Raw genomic sequence first — 17,120 nt, 5'->3', positions numbered from 1 at the left:
GTTTGTCTTGATAAATCTCATCTGGTTGACTCATGTCTTGTTCCACTTAATAGCAACAAGAAATACATGTATTACAGTTTTTAAATTATCAAGCTTAATGCTTATAATACTGACAAAAGATTAAAAAAATTAATTTAGGCAGATTGAGAAAAGTAAAATGTACTAATTCAAACATAATGATAAACTTAATAAACATAAACTTAATGATAAATCCTAATACTAAAAGTTACTTTTAAAACCAGCAGAACATATAAGAAAAGGATGAACAAATCAAGAGAATACACATGAAGAAGTATAATACGACATACAAAATAGTTAAGGAATATTTTAAGTGGGTGCCTATGAACTGACGTGGTTCAAATCAATGTGGTCGTAATAGTAACCTCAATACTTGAAATAAGTGATAATAGAGAGTAGTGAGGACTGCAGCAAACTGGATCTAAAAGTACTTGCTGAATCCAAGGGCAGTCCAATTTAATTATTTTAAACACAAAGTGAGTCAGCACACATTTGGACCAAACATAGCTCATTAGTCACTGCTACTTTGTAATTTCTGCCTTAGACCAGTATATTGATAGAAAATCAACTTGAGTTCTGTGAAATTCAAAAGTGTCTTTCAAGGATAAAATAACTGAATTTTTCCTTCATGGATTCTGAATTTACTCACATGAACTACTCCCACGGTATTTCTGCTTTGAATATTTTAATAGGTGCCTAATTAGTTTCTATGCTTATGGTCTCATAGGCTTCCAGGCTCTCTCTGTACTAAAAATGAGCCCCAGTATGCTCATTTTTAGAATCATCTGTATATATCAATTTGTTTTAAATCCTGAGCACACTTACAGAACACTTCAAAATGTCATTTCTCAATATTCTAGTTATTTATCTAGCATTTCCCACACCTGTTCCCATCCTTCCAAACATGGTGAAGAACTTATTTGGCAATGTATCAGTCTAGCTCATATCTGGATGCTTTGTATGCTGTTCCCTTCTGGTTTTCACCTACTGTGTTACTTCCTACATTTATTCAACATCCAATTCAAGTGTCACATTCATCTGAACCCTGTCTTGTCTGAGATAGGAGCTTCTCCTAAGTATCCCTATCCTTCCCTATTTATACCTCCTTCCCGGCATTTTTTATGTAGTTTTGTAATTGCTTACTTAAGATTGCAAAGGAAACTGACCATCTTTCTCTCTCTCTGTCCTTTTTTTTTTTTTTTTTTTTTTTTTTTTGAGATGGAGTCTTGCTCTGTCGCCCAGGCTGGAGTGCAGTGGCGTGACCTTGGCTTACTGCAACCTCCACCTCCTGGGTTCAAGTAATTCTCCTGCCTCAGCCTCCTGAGTAGCTGGAATTACTAGGAATTAGTAGGCATCCACCACCACATCCAGCTAATTTTTGTGTTTTTAGTAGAGGTAGTGTTTCATCATGTTGGGCAGGCTGGTCTCAAACTCCTGACTTCAGGTGATCTGCCCACCTTGGTCTCCCAAAGTGCTGGGATTACAGGCGTGAGCCACCGTGCCCAGCTGGTGACCATCTTTTATTTCTTTACTCAAAGTTTTGTTCATAATACCTGACATATAGCATGTACTCAGTGTATTTTTCTTGAATGAATACATTCATTAATGAATATGAATATAAATCCTGTCTGCTGTATTCTATGTGCAATTTTCTTTTGTTCAATTGTGCTAACCACATGATATGGTTATCATTTTTACTTGAGCACACTGATAGTATGTCATAGACCTGACTGACTATAAAACTGTAAAAGAAGAAACCACTGATTCTACCTCATTGGAAACAATACCACTACTGGCAAAGTGAATGTTGATTGCCTGGATCTATAAAATGCCAAACATAGAGTGAAAGGTTTTTGTGTAGAGATTTTTATTTGAGAACAATGAATATATTCTGGTTAAAGTGATTAGTAATTTTAAAAAATCTTCTATGATAAAAATCACTAAGAGATTTTTTTCTCCCAAAAAGCAATGACATAATATCATTTCATAGTGTATTATTCAATTTTTTTCCACAGCAAACTTTAAGCTTTCAGTTATGATATATCCTAAGAAGTTTATTCTCCAGATTATTTTATATACACTTTTCTATTATTATATAGAAATGCAAATCAGTTTTTAAAAATTTCACAAGAAATATTTTAAAAACTGTTTAAGTTACTCATTGCCATTTCAGATTGAATTCAGAAGTACCTCAAACATATTGAGGATCAAGAAGGATGCAGAATTGTCTGGGCTTACAATGTCAATAACCCCTAGAGGCCATCTCTGTTTAGCCCACCTTTGTATCTCCATGGAAACTAATTTTTTTTTCCATGTCTAGAAAATGAATCATGGGAACACTTATTGGGTTCCCATGGAGATCTGGAAGCCCATATTAAGCTTTTCCTTTGAATAATGGCCAGATATATGATTTCCCCTCTTGTTTAAAAGGTAAATAAGCGTTCATGAATTTTATAAAAATATTAAATAATTATGAGCTTGAAAATCAAAAATAGAAAAAACAACTAAAGATGGAATTATATACTAGAGATAACTCATCATTACTGAATTTTTTAAATTGAAAGATAACAAAAAATCAGGTATAGATTCTGCCTAAAACCCATCTAACTGAAAAATTAGCATATAGACTAACAGGTAGACATTGATAGGCCAGATGACAATAGAGACATTACCATGTAAACAGGAATAAAGAAGTTTTAATGAAGATTTCCTCAAACTATAAGAAGATGTTAGATTATTCTTCATTAGATTATTTCTAGAAAATAAACATGTCTTTAAAGGAGAAGAAATCAAATAGTTAATTTTCTGGGATGTACAACTTTATATCCTTAAGTTTTCTTTTGTGCTCTGATAACATTATATTACATTTAATTTTCTAACCCTCATCTTCAAAATCCTAAATAAAAGACATTGTATGGTTGACGAGTTACCTGTTTGGGTGTTAGACAACATAGAATATATTAACTCATTTTATTATATATTGTAATTGACATCTATTGATTGCCAGACATACATCTCCAACTTTTATTAACATTACTACCATCTTTCATTGAAAACCACCTCATATATATCTTCAGTTCATGTAGTTTCATAGAGCTGGCCCCATCTCAGGCTATGTGAATGGACTTATATGTCAGCCATAGCAAGTTAGAGAACTACATACATATCCTAGCCTGGTCTAACATGAATATACTATCCAGGTAAGAAAAATAAAAATTAGATTCAAATACTTTATGGTAAACATTGAAAAAGGATAAACATGTAGATGTTCTATAGGTTATGTATGTATTGTCAGCACATTAGTGCTTAAAGGGAGAAATTAGAATGAAAGTCATTTCATACCTATCCTGTGTTCATTATGTGCATACTCCAAAATTCTCAATATAAGTCCTAAGATTTTTGTCGGATAAGCTAAGACACAATTTGAAGACACGGAGTAATCTACCTGTCTTGAATAACATGGGCAGGTGGTAGGAATCAGGAACAGATGGAAAGCAAGAAAAGGCAGTGAATAATGGGAAAATAACCAACAAGTGTCTACTATACTCTCAGAGTTAGGTGTTTCTTTCCTCTGTATTCCTAAGGCACCCTATGATAATGTGTCTAGTCACAGAAAACACATAGTATTATAACAACGTGCTTACAGCTTCCTGTAACTTCTTGTTGGGAAAGATTTTATCTTCATGTATGTAATACCTAGCCCAGTAGCCGACACAGAGCAATACATATAAATATGTATTGCTATTAAATCGTAGGGTTTAGAATTAGAAACGTTCAGTTTATTCAGCTCCTTATTTTGCAGTTGTGAATATAGAGACATCAGAGGTAAAATTATGACCCTGAAGCCATAGTTCATTGCAGAGGGGAAATTAGAAACAAGTCATATTATCCATAATTCTGTATTCAGTAACCATTACCCTTAAATGCCTACTAATTTTTCTCATTTTCCCAAGTGAATGATTTGTACAAAGGTCATCACTTGGATTTACATACTTTTCAGCCTAATGGTAGACTGGTAGTTTGGCAATAAAATAATAGCTTTACAAAGAAGTCTTCTGAAAAAAAAAACCTCATTCTAAAGAAAGAGTATTGGCTCAATAAAAAAATTTAATTGTTGCGCTGTCAATCAGTTAGATTTTTTAATGCCCTGGCCCTTCATGTAATTATGCATTAATTGAAATCAGACATTGAGAATAGATTGCATAACTTTGGATATAAAGTTTTTAACATTTTACAGAATAATTATAATGCAATAAATCGCACATATTTACTTACAGGTACAGTCACATAAGTTCTAGCATAAAAACAACTATAAAACCATCACTATAATCAAGAAAATGAACATATCCATGACCCCCAAATTTTCCTCATGTTTCATTATAATCATCCCTCATGTGCCTCTATCTTCCCTGAGGCAACACTAATATGCATAATGTACTATGAATTAGTTTGCATTTTGTAGAATTTTATTAAGTTTGCATTTTTTGCATCTCAAACAAACAGACATAGATAGTATTTACTCTTTTTTCTGGTTTTTGTTCATTTAGATAAATTTGATTTACCCATGTTTCTTTTATCAATAATTTCCTTCACTGCTCAGTAATACCTCATTTGTTTAATTTTCTTTATCTTCTTTATGTATTTTGAAACTCTGTTGCATACATATTTAGAAGTTACATCTTAGAGAATTGAACCCCTTTACCATTATGTAATGTCTGTCCCTTTTTATCTTTAGTAACATTCCTTGTTCTGAAGGCTGCATTGTCTGGTGTAGTTAACCCACCTTTATTTTAATTTACATTTGCATGGTATATGTTTTTTCATCTTTTTAACTTTAAATTACGTATGCCTTTATATTTAAAATAGGTTTCCTATAGGCAACATATACCTGACCCATGCTTTTTTTTAAAAAAAAAAAATCCAATTCTACAATTTCTGTCTTTAAATTGGTAGGTTTAGACCCTGTATATTTTAATGTGAATATTAATATAGTCAATTAAAATTTACCATTATCCTAGGTATTACCTATTTTTTAAATTTATTCCTCCTTCTTTTTCTGTCTCTTTAAAAATTAATTGAACATTTTTTAAGATTTAGTTTTACTCACAATAATGGCTTACTATCATTTCAAAAAATTGAGTTTGGTGGTTGTCCTAGGACTTACAATAGACTTCTTTAATTAATCAGACTCTACCTTCAAGTAATATTATAGCACTTCACTTACAGTATAAGAATCTTACAACAAGATATTTCTAATTTCTTCTCATCCTTTGTGATACTGTCATATATTTTTACATGTTTGATATAGAGTGTTTCAATTTTTACTAAACGATACTACAGAGTTAATAGCCATCTAAGTAAGGGATTAACATTCAAATAAACCAAACTAACAGAAAGGGCTTATTTTCAACTTTATATGTACATTTTTTCTAATAAACTTAATTTTTAATTTTTCAGGATGAAGGTTAACTGAAAGAGTGCAAGAAATTCAATGATCATGTATTCTTGATCTTTTCTAATGAATTTTTATTTTAAGATTAATAATATACTGACCATTTTATATTCTTAATTTTAGCAAGTATTTTTTAAATTTTTATAATGTTTTATTTAGCACAAACTATTGCTAAATATTTGTACACATTTTGTCTTGTGAGTCCTAGTTGACAATATCGATTCTCACCCAAATTGAGTAGCATTTCATATCATTTATTACATTATTGACATCCATTGTGTTATTTCAGCAATATTGTGAAATGTGTTATCATTTTCATTACATAGATTATAAATATGAGGTTCAAAGATATTGTTAAGTGAAGGACTTTATGAAGAAATGAAAACATCATACCAAAATCTGATCTCTGCCCCTTACTGAATCTGAGACATGTATTACCCAGGTCATCTTTGTCCCATTGCTATATTGCATAGACTTCTTATCCAATATTAGTTTTGCAGCCAATCTAACCATATTGAGTTTTTTACCATAACAGGTGAGCAGCCTATCTGCATATGCTTAAAAAGATCTCTGTTTGGGCATACTCGATTTACTATATATATGGTGATACCTTTCTTCTTTTAATTCTTAGGGAATTAAGAATACCTCCACAGAAGTCCCTATATCTCAAAAATTAGATAATCATACTTTAACTGGATAGAGTAAGATGGCTATGATTTATTAATGAATTTTTAGACCACACTACCCCTTGCTTAGTGGTTTTGAGCAAACTGTGTGAAAATGCAATGAATATTTTATTTAATGCAGTGATTACAATATCAACTGTTAAACTGAAGATTATTTTATAGCATATTCACTGAACATATGATATAATGAAAGCCTGTACATTATTAGAAATTACCCATCTCACTAGCATTTCAAATGAAGATATTCCATCTATCATTTCAAAATAAATGTTTATAAATGACCTTGTGTATTACTCCATTCTTTCATGGCTACAGAGAAATACCTAAAACGGTAATACACAAAAAGAAAAGAGATTTAATTAGCTCATAGTTCCACAGATACAGGAAAAATGATTGGGGAGGCCTCAGGAAACTTTCAATCCTGGTGGAAGATGAAGGGGAAGCAGGCATTTCTTACATGCCTGAAGAAGGAGGAAGAGAGCAAAGGGGCACGTGTTACACACTTTTAAACAACCGGATCTCATGAGAACTCAGTCACTATAACAAGAACAATGAAGGAGGGGGCCACCTCCATGATCCAGTCACCTCCCACCAGGCCTTTCCTCCAACACTGGGGATGACAATTCAACATGAGATTTGGGTGAGGACACAAATCTGAACCATATTATTCTGCCACTGAGATCTCTCAAATTTTATGTTCTTCTCACATTACAAAATAACCCTTCTCAATAGCCCCTTAGTCATTTCAGCATTAACTCCGAAGTCCACAGTCCAAAACGTCATCCAAGACAAAGTAAGTTCCTTCCACCTATGAAACTGTAACCTCAAAAACAAGTTAGTTATTTCCAAGATACAATGGGGTATAGGCATTGGGTACATATTCACTTTCCAAAAGAGAAAAATTGGCCAAAACAAAGGGGCTACAGGCTCATGTAAGTCCAAGTCCAAAAACCAGTAGGGCAATCATTAAATTTCAAAGCTCCAAAATAATCTCCTTTGACTCCATGTCTCAAATTCAGACAACACTGATGCAAGAGGTAGGCTCCCAAGGCCTTGGGTAGTTCCTCTCTTATGGCTCTGCAGGATATAGCCCCTGTGGCTGCTTTCATGGGTTGACATTGAGTGCCCATAGCTTTTCCAGGTTCACAGTGAAAACTATTGTTTGATCCATCATTCTGGAGTCTGGAGGATGGAGGCCCTCTTCTCACATCTCTACTAGGCAATGGCCCAGGGGGAACTCTGTGGGTGGGCTCCAACCCCATACTTACCCCCAAACTGCACTAGTAGATGTTCTCCATGAGGGCTCTACCCCTGCAACAGACTTCCACCTAGACATTCAGGCATTCTCATACATCTTCTGAAATCTAGGTGGAGGCTCCCAAGCCTCCACTCTGACCCTCTGCACATCTCCAGGCTTACCACCACATGGAAGATGCCAAGGCTTACCGCTTACACCCTCTGGAGCAGTGGCCTGAGATTTATCTGGGGGCCCTTTTAGCCACTGCTAGAACTAGAGCAGCTGAAACTCAGGAAGCAGTATCTCTAGGTTGCACAGTGTGGTGGGGTGCTGGTCCTGGCCCACAAAGCCATTCCTCTCTCCTAGGCCTCTGGGCCTGTAAAGACAGAGCTGCCATGAAGGTCTCTGAGACATCTTGGAGACATTTTCCCCGTTGTCTTGGCTATTAATATTTGGCTCCTCTCTACTTATGCAAATTTCTGCAGCGGTCTTGAATTCCTCCCCAGAACATGGGCTTTTTTCTACCATATGGTCAGGCTGCAAATTTTCCCAGCCTTTACACTCTGCTTCCCTTTTAAATATAATTTCCAGTTTCAGGTCATCTCTTGGCTCACACATAGAACCATATGCTATTGGAAGCAGCCAGGCCACTTCTTGAATGTTTTGCTGCTTAGAAATTTCTTCAATCAGATATCCTAAATCATCCCTCTCAGTTCAAAGTTTCACAGATCCCTAGAGCAGGGGCACAATGCTGTCAGTCTGTTTGCTAACACACAGCAAGAGTGGCTTCTACTCCAGTTCCGTATAAGTTCCTCATCTTCATCTGAGACCACCTCAGCCTAAACTTCATTGTCCATATCTCTATGAACATTTTGGTCACAACAATTTAACAAGTCTCTAGGAAGCTCTGAACTTCCCCTATCTTTCTGTCTTCCTCTGAGCCCTCCAAACTATTCAAATCTCTGCCCGTTACCCTGTTCTAAAGTTGCTTTCACATTTTCAATTATCTTTATAGTAATGACCCACTTCTTTGTGCCAATTTTCTGTATTAGTCCATTCTTGCACTGCTATAAAGACATACCTTAAACTGTTATTTATAGTGAAAAGAGGTTTAATTGACTCACAGTTCCACAAATTGTATGAGAAGCATGGCTGGGGAAGCCTCAAGAAACTCAATCACAACGCAAGGTAAAGGGGAAGCAGGCATGTCTTATATGGCCAGAGAGGGAGGAAGAGAGTGAAGGAGGAGGTGCTACATACTTTGTGTGTATGTGTGTGCATGTGTGTGTGTGTGTGTGTGTGTGTGTGTGTGTGTGTGATGGAGTCTTGCCCTGTCACCCAGGCTGGAGTGCAGTGGCATGATCTCGGCTCACTGCAACCTCTGCCTCCTGGATCCAAGCAACTATCCTGTCTCAGCCTCCCAAGTAGCTGGGACTACAGTTCCATGCCACCATGCCCAGCTAATTTTTGTATTTTAAGTAGAGATGAGGTTTCGCCATATTGGCCAGGCTGGTCTCAAACTCCTGACCTCATGATCCGCCTGCCTTGGCCTCCCAAAGTGCTGAGATTATAGGTGTGAGTCACCGTGCCCAGCTGGTGCTACGCACTTTTAAGCAAGCAGATATCATGAGAACTCACTATCACAAAAACAGCAAGGGAGCAGTCTGCCTCATGAACTAATCACCTCCCCACCTCCAACATTGGGAATAACAATTTAACATAAGATTTGGGTGAAAACATAAATATCGAAACCATATCACCTTGCATGGCACTTTCAGTGAATGATTCAAGAAGTATTGATATTGCCACAGATTTTACATTTTGATAGAAACAGGGACTTAGTTCAAAATTTGTATAATATTGTCTTTAACTACATTGGACCAACAATAAATCATGCTAAATTTAGAAGAATTTTTTTTCTCATGGTAGAAAAATCACTTAAGAGACAAGAAATTGTCAGTTTTAGAGAAATATGAACTCAGTTTCCATGGTTAAATCTATTTTGTTTCTCACGAATCTTGAAAGCTCTGCTGCTAAAGTTCTTTTACACTGGTTGCCATTATCAGATTATCTACTCTTAAAAATATATATTTTATTTCTCATCAGTTGTATGTTTAGAAACAAAAATGTAAACTAAATCTCTGAATAAACTCAGCAGAATATGAGAATATGTTCTCCTTGTCATTCCCCAAAAGCTTCCAGTGGTTGTCCAAATGTTATAAATGTGTATTTCTGCTTTAAAAGTCTTCACTGTCCTGAAAATATTTCCAAAAACCCAAATGATAGGTGGATATAATTAAGAAAGCAACAGCACCTCTTTCTCATGTACCCTCTCATAAAATACCTTATCCAATTAGAGAAGTTAAGGAAAGGAACTTAGATAAAATAGTCTTTAATGGATATATAATACTTGAAAACAGGCCATGCTATTCATTTTTTAAAGCTCGAAGGAATTTGTACAAAATTATTTTATTTGTCATGAATGGAGAAAACCCTTGCTATCCATCTTACAAGGAAATTGCTTTGCCTTCAACCAATTGCCTAAATTGAGAAGTAGGGTGGAAGAGGAAGAAAAACACAAAGGAGGAGGATATTATAAGAACGATAAAAGAGGCCAGGTGCGATGGCTCACAAATACCTGCCTTTCTTTCAGTATTTTAGAGCCCATAATTTTTAGGTCTCCAATATAGTTGTAAGTTACTGAAAAGCCAATAGGCCTGAAGAGTTGGGTCTGTGGGAGTCGATAGATAATGCAGTCTTGCCAGGGCATAATTTGACTATTGACCATGAAGCCACCTGTCTTTGAGTTACTCATCTTGGGAAAATGTTCAATATTTTCTACTATTTGTCTTTAAAAATCTTTAAAATGTAAACAGAACTGTTTTAAATAGAAGTGAATACAGATGTTAGAGTATTGTCAAGGTATCCACTTCTTAGAACCTGTTTTAGGATATTATATACACTGGGCCTGGGTTTAATTTTGATATTTTATTCAATTCTTTCTAAAATAATGAAGGTATCCTTATTAATCACTAACTGCCTAATAAGACTACCTTGACTTTCCCATTCATCTTTACAAAATCTGTTCATTTCTATACAATTCCTTCCATCATCCAACTGAAATTTTTTTCAAAAAGTATTGTTGAGATAAGGGCTATATAGAGAGAAAGAAAAAAAAACAGGAATAAATTTGGAAAATTCTATAGGCATCAGTAATGTAACAATAATAGACGAATAATTTGGCAGGATCCATGGCCTGGTTCTCAAATAAATAATTACTTTTCTTTATCGTCAATACATTGGGTTACAGTTTAACTCTCCCTTCCCCAAAAGGTAAACTATAATTTTTTTCATGGCTCTTACCCTAAGTTGTCATGGTTTACCAAAATCAAAAATCAAGTATCATCTAAATATCCAGAATTGATTTTATCTCTAACTCTCCCTAATCCTAGAACACTCACTAGACTCTTCACTTGTGCCTCTCACATTCCTAAATAGCCTTTCTCTTCCTCAAGCCTTAATGTGAAAGCCCAGCTTCACTTCCTGATAAAATTGCTAATTTTTAAGAAAACAATTTTTTTCTTAAGAAAAGAAAAGATAATATATTACATTTTAATAGATAATAACAACTTTTCCTATGGTTCTCATAAACTTAAATGCCTTCAGGGGCAGACAAGCATCACAAGTATATGAAGTAACTTAGCATAAGGCTGAGATATAAAAAGCCTAAGTTCTGAAATATATTTATAATATTTAAAAATGCTCTTAGGCTGGGCATGGTGGCTCACACCTGTAATCCCAGCACTTTGGGAGGCCAAGTGGACAGATCACGAGGTCAGGAGTTTGAGACCAGCCTGACCAACATGGTGAAACCCCATCTCTACAAAAAATACAAAAAAATAGCCAGGTGTGGTGGTGTGTGCCTGTAGTCTCACTTACTTGGGAGGCTGAGGCGGGAGAATCGCTTGAACGAAGGAGGCGGAGGTTGCAATGAGCTGAGATCACACCACTGCACTCCAGCCCAAATGACAGAGCAAAACTCCATCTCAAAAAATAAATAAATAAATAAATAATAAAAATGCTCTTATAGCCAAGTACAATGCTACAGTTATCAATTTTCAGATCCTGTATTAATCCTTATTATATTTGTTATCGAATTTTCTTATATCTAGTAATTATTTAGTAAATAGATGGATGGATGAATAGATAAATGGATGTATCAATGAATGGAAAGACGATAGAGGATTTAAATAATTGACTTTTGTTTTTTCTTTTTTTTGTAGACAGAGTCTCACTCTGTCACCCAGTCTGGAGTGCAGTGCTATAATCTCTGCTCACTGCAACCTGCACCTTCCAGGTTCAAGTGTTTCTCCTGCCTCAGGCTCCCAAGTAGCTGAGATTAAAGGTGCCCACCACCACAGCCAGCTAATTTTTGTATTTTCAGTAGAGATGGGGTTTTACCCTGATGACCGGGCTGGTTTCGAACTCCTGACCTCGTGATCTGCCCGCCTCAGCCTCCTAAAGTGCTGAGATTACAGGCGAGAGCCATTGTGCCTGGCCTAAATAAATGACTTTTGATTAGAAAAATTGTTTTTGGCTGAGTATAGCTCCTCAAAATTAAACAGGTAAATAATACAGTTGGTTTCTGTATATCACATGTTTGAACTGCGTGAGTCCACTTACACAGGGATTTTCTTCCAGCTCTGCCATCCCTGAGACAGCGAGACCAACCCCTCCTCTTTCTTGTTTTATTCAGCCATTCCCCATGAAGATGAAAAGGATGAAGATCTTTATAATGATCCACTTCCACTTAAGGAATAACAAATATACTTTCTCCTTCTTATGATTTTCTTAATCGCATTTTCTTTTCTCTAGCTTACTTTATTGTTAGAATACATTATATAATACATATATAAAATATGTATTAATCTGTTGTTTATGTTATTGGTAAGGCTTCTGATCAACAACAACCTAATAGTAGTTAAGTTTTTGTGGCGTCAAAGCAATATGTGGATTTTCAACTGTGCAGACAGAGATCAGCACCTTTAACTGTCACATTGTTAAGGGTCAATAGAATTTGCTTTGTTTTTTTTTTTGTTTGTTTGTTTGTTTCCATAGGTTATTGGCATATAGGTGGTATTTGACTACATAAGTTCTTTAGTGGTGATTTGTGAGATTTTGGTGCACCTATCACCCAAGCAGTGTACGCTGTACCCTATTTGTAGTCTTTTATCCCTCTCCCCCTTTCCATCCTTCCCTTCAAGTCCCCAAAGTCCACTGCATAATTCTTATGACTTTGTGAACTCATAGTTTAGCTCCCACATATCAGTGAGAACATACAATATTTGGTTTTCCATTCCTCAGTTATTTCACTTAGAATAATAATGTCCAATCTCATGCTGGTCACTGCAAATGCCGTTAATTCATTACTTTTTATGGCTGAGTAGTATTCCTGTGTGTGTGTGTGTGTGTGTGTGTGTGTGTGTGTGTGTGTGTACCACAGTTTCCTTATCCACTCGTTTCTTGATAGGCATCTGGGTTTGTTCAACGATTTTGCAATTGCAAATTGTGCTGCTGAGTGAGGCCAATTGTGACCAGAAACTTCTTTCATATAAAACTTGTTGACAGTGAAATAAGCATTTCCCAGAAAGGCAAAAGAAAATCAGAGAGTATTACTTCCCATTACTACTGCCTGAGGAAGACTGAAAAACATTTTCAAACCACATTAGCCATTTCACTAAGACTAAGAAACACATGAAAATGTAGAGCTGGAAGTGTTCCTTGCGACCATCAGGACAAATGTCTAATTTTATAGAAAAGGAAACTGAGGCCCAGAAAAATAAACACTTGTTCATACACTAATAAATTTAATAGACACAATACTAGACTTCTCTTCCTGAGGGTCTTCCTAGAGCATCCCACTGTCTTCAAGGAGGAAAAAGGATAGTTTCATATTGTGATTCACTTTGTTTCTCATTAAAAGGTATTTCCTCAAATGTTACAACACGATGTTCTAATTCATACAATGAATTACATCAATATTTGTTAAGCTGCTGCCTTTGAACTATTCAACATCTTTGGACGGTAATTTAAGACTTACTGAATTACAGTATAAGGGTTATTTATAAAAGCTATTAACTTTCACACTATTTAATTCCCAAGATAGCCACTATGGCAGACTATTTCATTGCTGGTTGCCAATAAACCATGTCCCCTGGTACTTATGCTCTTAATAAGTGACACCAGACATTGATTTTGAGCTTGACTATATGACTTCCATGGCCAGTGGTATAGTAGCAAGCATGATGTAAACAGAGCATTAATAATCACTTGCATAATGGGGCATGTTCCCTTGAAATTCTCTTACAGCCCACCCATACTTTAAGAAAGTTCATGCCAGACTTCCCTATTGGAAAGGAAGAGACCACATGGCATAGCACTGAAACACCACACAGATTATTGACTCCAGTTCTGCAATCCTTCACCTGAACCCTGTTTAAATACATGATGCACAATATTGTAGGAAATAATGACTGTTATAGTTTTAAATTACTAAACTCTGAAGTGATTTGTTACATAGAAATAAATATATACCTAATCAAAAACTGGGTAGAGGTACTAATGAGAGGAGATATCTAAAGCATGAGGGGTGGGGTGAGTAAGAGGGCATCAAGTATATGCCAGAAGACTAATGGTAGCCACGGCTTAGCATCTTCTAAAGATCTTAGACCTATATCATCTAGGAACTAAGAATATAGGAAAAGGCACAAGATTTTTAAACAGAATGGAGAAAACTGCAACTGTTACAGCCTTAAAACCCCATGCCCTTTAAATGATTTTCATATTAAATATGATAAAGATTAAATATAATGAAATTTTCCAATAACCTTATAATGTAATACTTTATTATCCCCCATTGTATGAATGAGAAAACGGAGACCTAGAGGGATTAAGTAATTTGCTTTAAGTTTCTCAGGTGTCAAGGAGAAGCGGCTCCAAGGCAATAGCTGATTCTATAAAGCCCAGGGAGGTTTCTTACCATCTCCTGAATAGATGAGTGAACCACATCCTCTAAATTAGTATTCCTCTTAGGAAATGGCATTTTACCTTTGTGAAAGCATCAATATATCATCTGGAAGCAATAGTATGACTCAGGGAACAGATTAATTCCAGTGATGCTGTTATATTACTTTCATATTGGAACATTAGTAAGTATCAAACTTTTTCTGTTTTAGCAATGTTAAAGGGTTTTTACTTCTATGTTTTATCTTATTTTAATTTGTAGCTTCATTTTCTTCACTCATGTTCTAATTCTGCTGATCTGAAAACTAATGAGAAAAATGAAGGATACAAAAATTCTTTCAGTCACGAATAATATATTTTATTATATGACAGAAAAAAAAAAAATCTATGGAGGCCAGGTGCAGTGCCTCACACCTGTAATTCCACCAATTTGGGAAGTTGAGGCAGATGGATCTCTGAAGCCCAGGAGTTCAAGACCAGCCTGGTCAACATGACAAAATCCCATCTCTACCAAAAAAGTAGCCAGTCCTAGCTACTCAGGAAGCTGAGGCAGAAGGACCAACTGAGCCCAGGAAGCAGAGGTAGCAGTGAGCCAAGACTGCGCCATTGCACTCCAACCTGGGAGGCAGAAAGAGACCCTGTCTCAAAAAATGGAAGAAAGATAGAAATAAAGAAAAGAAAGGAGAGAAAAAATAGGAACAAGAGAGAGAAGAAAAGAAAAAGAAGGAAAAGAAAGGAAAGGAAGGAAAGAAGAAAAGAAAGAAAAGTAAAGAAAGAAAAGAAAAAAGAAAAGAAAGAAAATGAAAGGAAGGAAAGAAGAAAGAAAAGTAAAGTTAAGAAAGAAAAGAGAAAAGAAGGAAGGAAAGAAGGAAGGAAGGAAGGAAGGAAGGGAAAGAAAGGAAAGGAAGAAAAGAAGAACGAATGAAAAACAAACAAAATACAATGAATTCAAAGCTCAGGTTGCATTTATTGCTTTTCTGTTTCTAGGTAAGCATGGTAAAAATCCCACACATAATGAAAATTCAGGAGCACAATATCACAATGACCAAGGGAAACAACCTTACAGTTTTCTTTTGCATAGACTAAGTATTTGAAGCTCTCAATGTTATTATTTCATCTTTCAGTTAAACACACACACACATGTCAATACACACATGTATTTACAATCAGTGGAAATGTCAAAAGAAACATGAACTAGGCTATGAGTTATTAGGGACAAAACTGAATGTCTCTTACAAACTTTTAAACTACACTGTTATCTTCACCCAAATTATTTATATTTAAGGAGCAATAGTAACATATGAGTAAGTAACCAGTGTAAAATAAACAAGAGAAAAATATTTATAAAAACACTAATAATATATACTTCCACTTCTAACCTTTATGGTAACTGGTTTGCCCACCATAAATAACTGTAAAGCTGGGCAAAGTATATGTAATAACTTGCTTCAGAGGTTGTACAACAGACCACACTGAACTGAGAGCTTTGAGAGACACTTAAACTCCATGATTGCTTTGGCTTTTTTCCTAGAGACAATTTTTGGAGGTGGTAGTAGTGGGGGTTACAAAGAAGAGTATGGCAGTCTCACTGAATTGAGGAGACAGAAAGTGGGGTTCAAAGGTAGTGAAATGGTTGGAATGATTGAGGAAGACTGTGGGAAAGAAGGGAGTTGTGCAGCATAAGACTTCCACAAATCTTCACAGAGAGTCTGCTTGAATATTTAGCCAAATATTAAGTTTCACTTCTGCAGGACAAGACTCCCAGTGGCCAACGAAGAAATAAATGCTGGAGTAAGAATCTGAATAACTACAAGAGCATGAATACAAAGGACTAAGAGAGACCCTGCTGAATACTCAGGACATTGGGAGAGACCCTATAAAAAACACACCTTGTGTGTAAACCTAATATAGTGCCAAATTAATGGCTGTTTTAGATCCTCCTTACAGAAACTTTAAACAGCTCTTAAAAGAAACAAATTATATGCAAGCAAATTAACTGCTTGCAGAAACAATGCCCCCCAAATCATTAATAAAACAAAATAACAAAATCTAGACATTCAACTATGTATGATTCATAATGTCCAGTATATAATAAAATTATTAGAATTGCAAAGAAGCTGAAAATAATGCTTTTAACCAGGAGATAACTTCATAAATAGAAGTAGACCTAGAAATCACAGATGTGATGAAATCTACTGTTAGCCCCTGCTTTGAGTTATTTTAGTTATTATATATTTTTTCATTCTTATGTAAAATGTTAGTTCTAATATTTTCATTAGAAGCTGGACATATTTTTAAATCTTTGGATCCTGGTACACCTTCTGCAAAAAAACTAATGATATTTAGCATTTATAAGGATTATATAACATATAGAATGCTCAGATTAGTATTTCATACATAAGACACTATATTTTGGAGAGCTAGAAACATGTTTAAAGCTAACTGAGGATAAAAAAAACTAATAATATATTGAGGATATGTCAGTAAATAGCAAAGTCACTAGAATTTGTGCATAAGTAAATTACTCATGCTTGTTAATGAATTTAACTTTATAATGTTCATGAAATTACAAGCATTTTTATAGACATACTTTATGTTTGTTATCATATTTTATCTTCAGAACAATCTGAGAAGAAAGGTACATTATCATCCTCATCTTAAATATGAAAAAAATTAAGTGCAGAGATGATAAGTAACCTGCGCA

This window comes from Papio anubis, chromosome 5 (assembly GCF_008728515.1).
Source record: "Papio anubis isolate 15944 chromosome 5, Panubis1.0, whole genome shotgun sequence".
Classification (NCBI taxonomy): domain Eukaryota; kingdom Metazoa; phylum Chordata; class Mammalia; order Primates; family Cercopithecidae; genus Papio; species Papio anubis.
Note: the sequence above shows the minus strand (reverse complement) of the source record.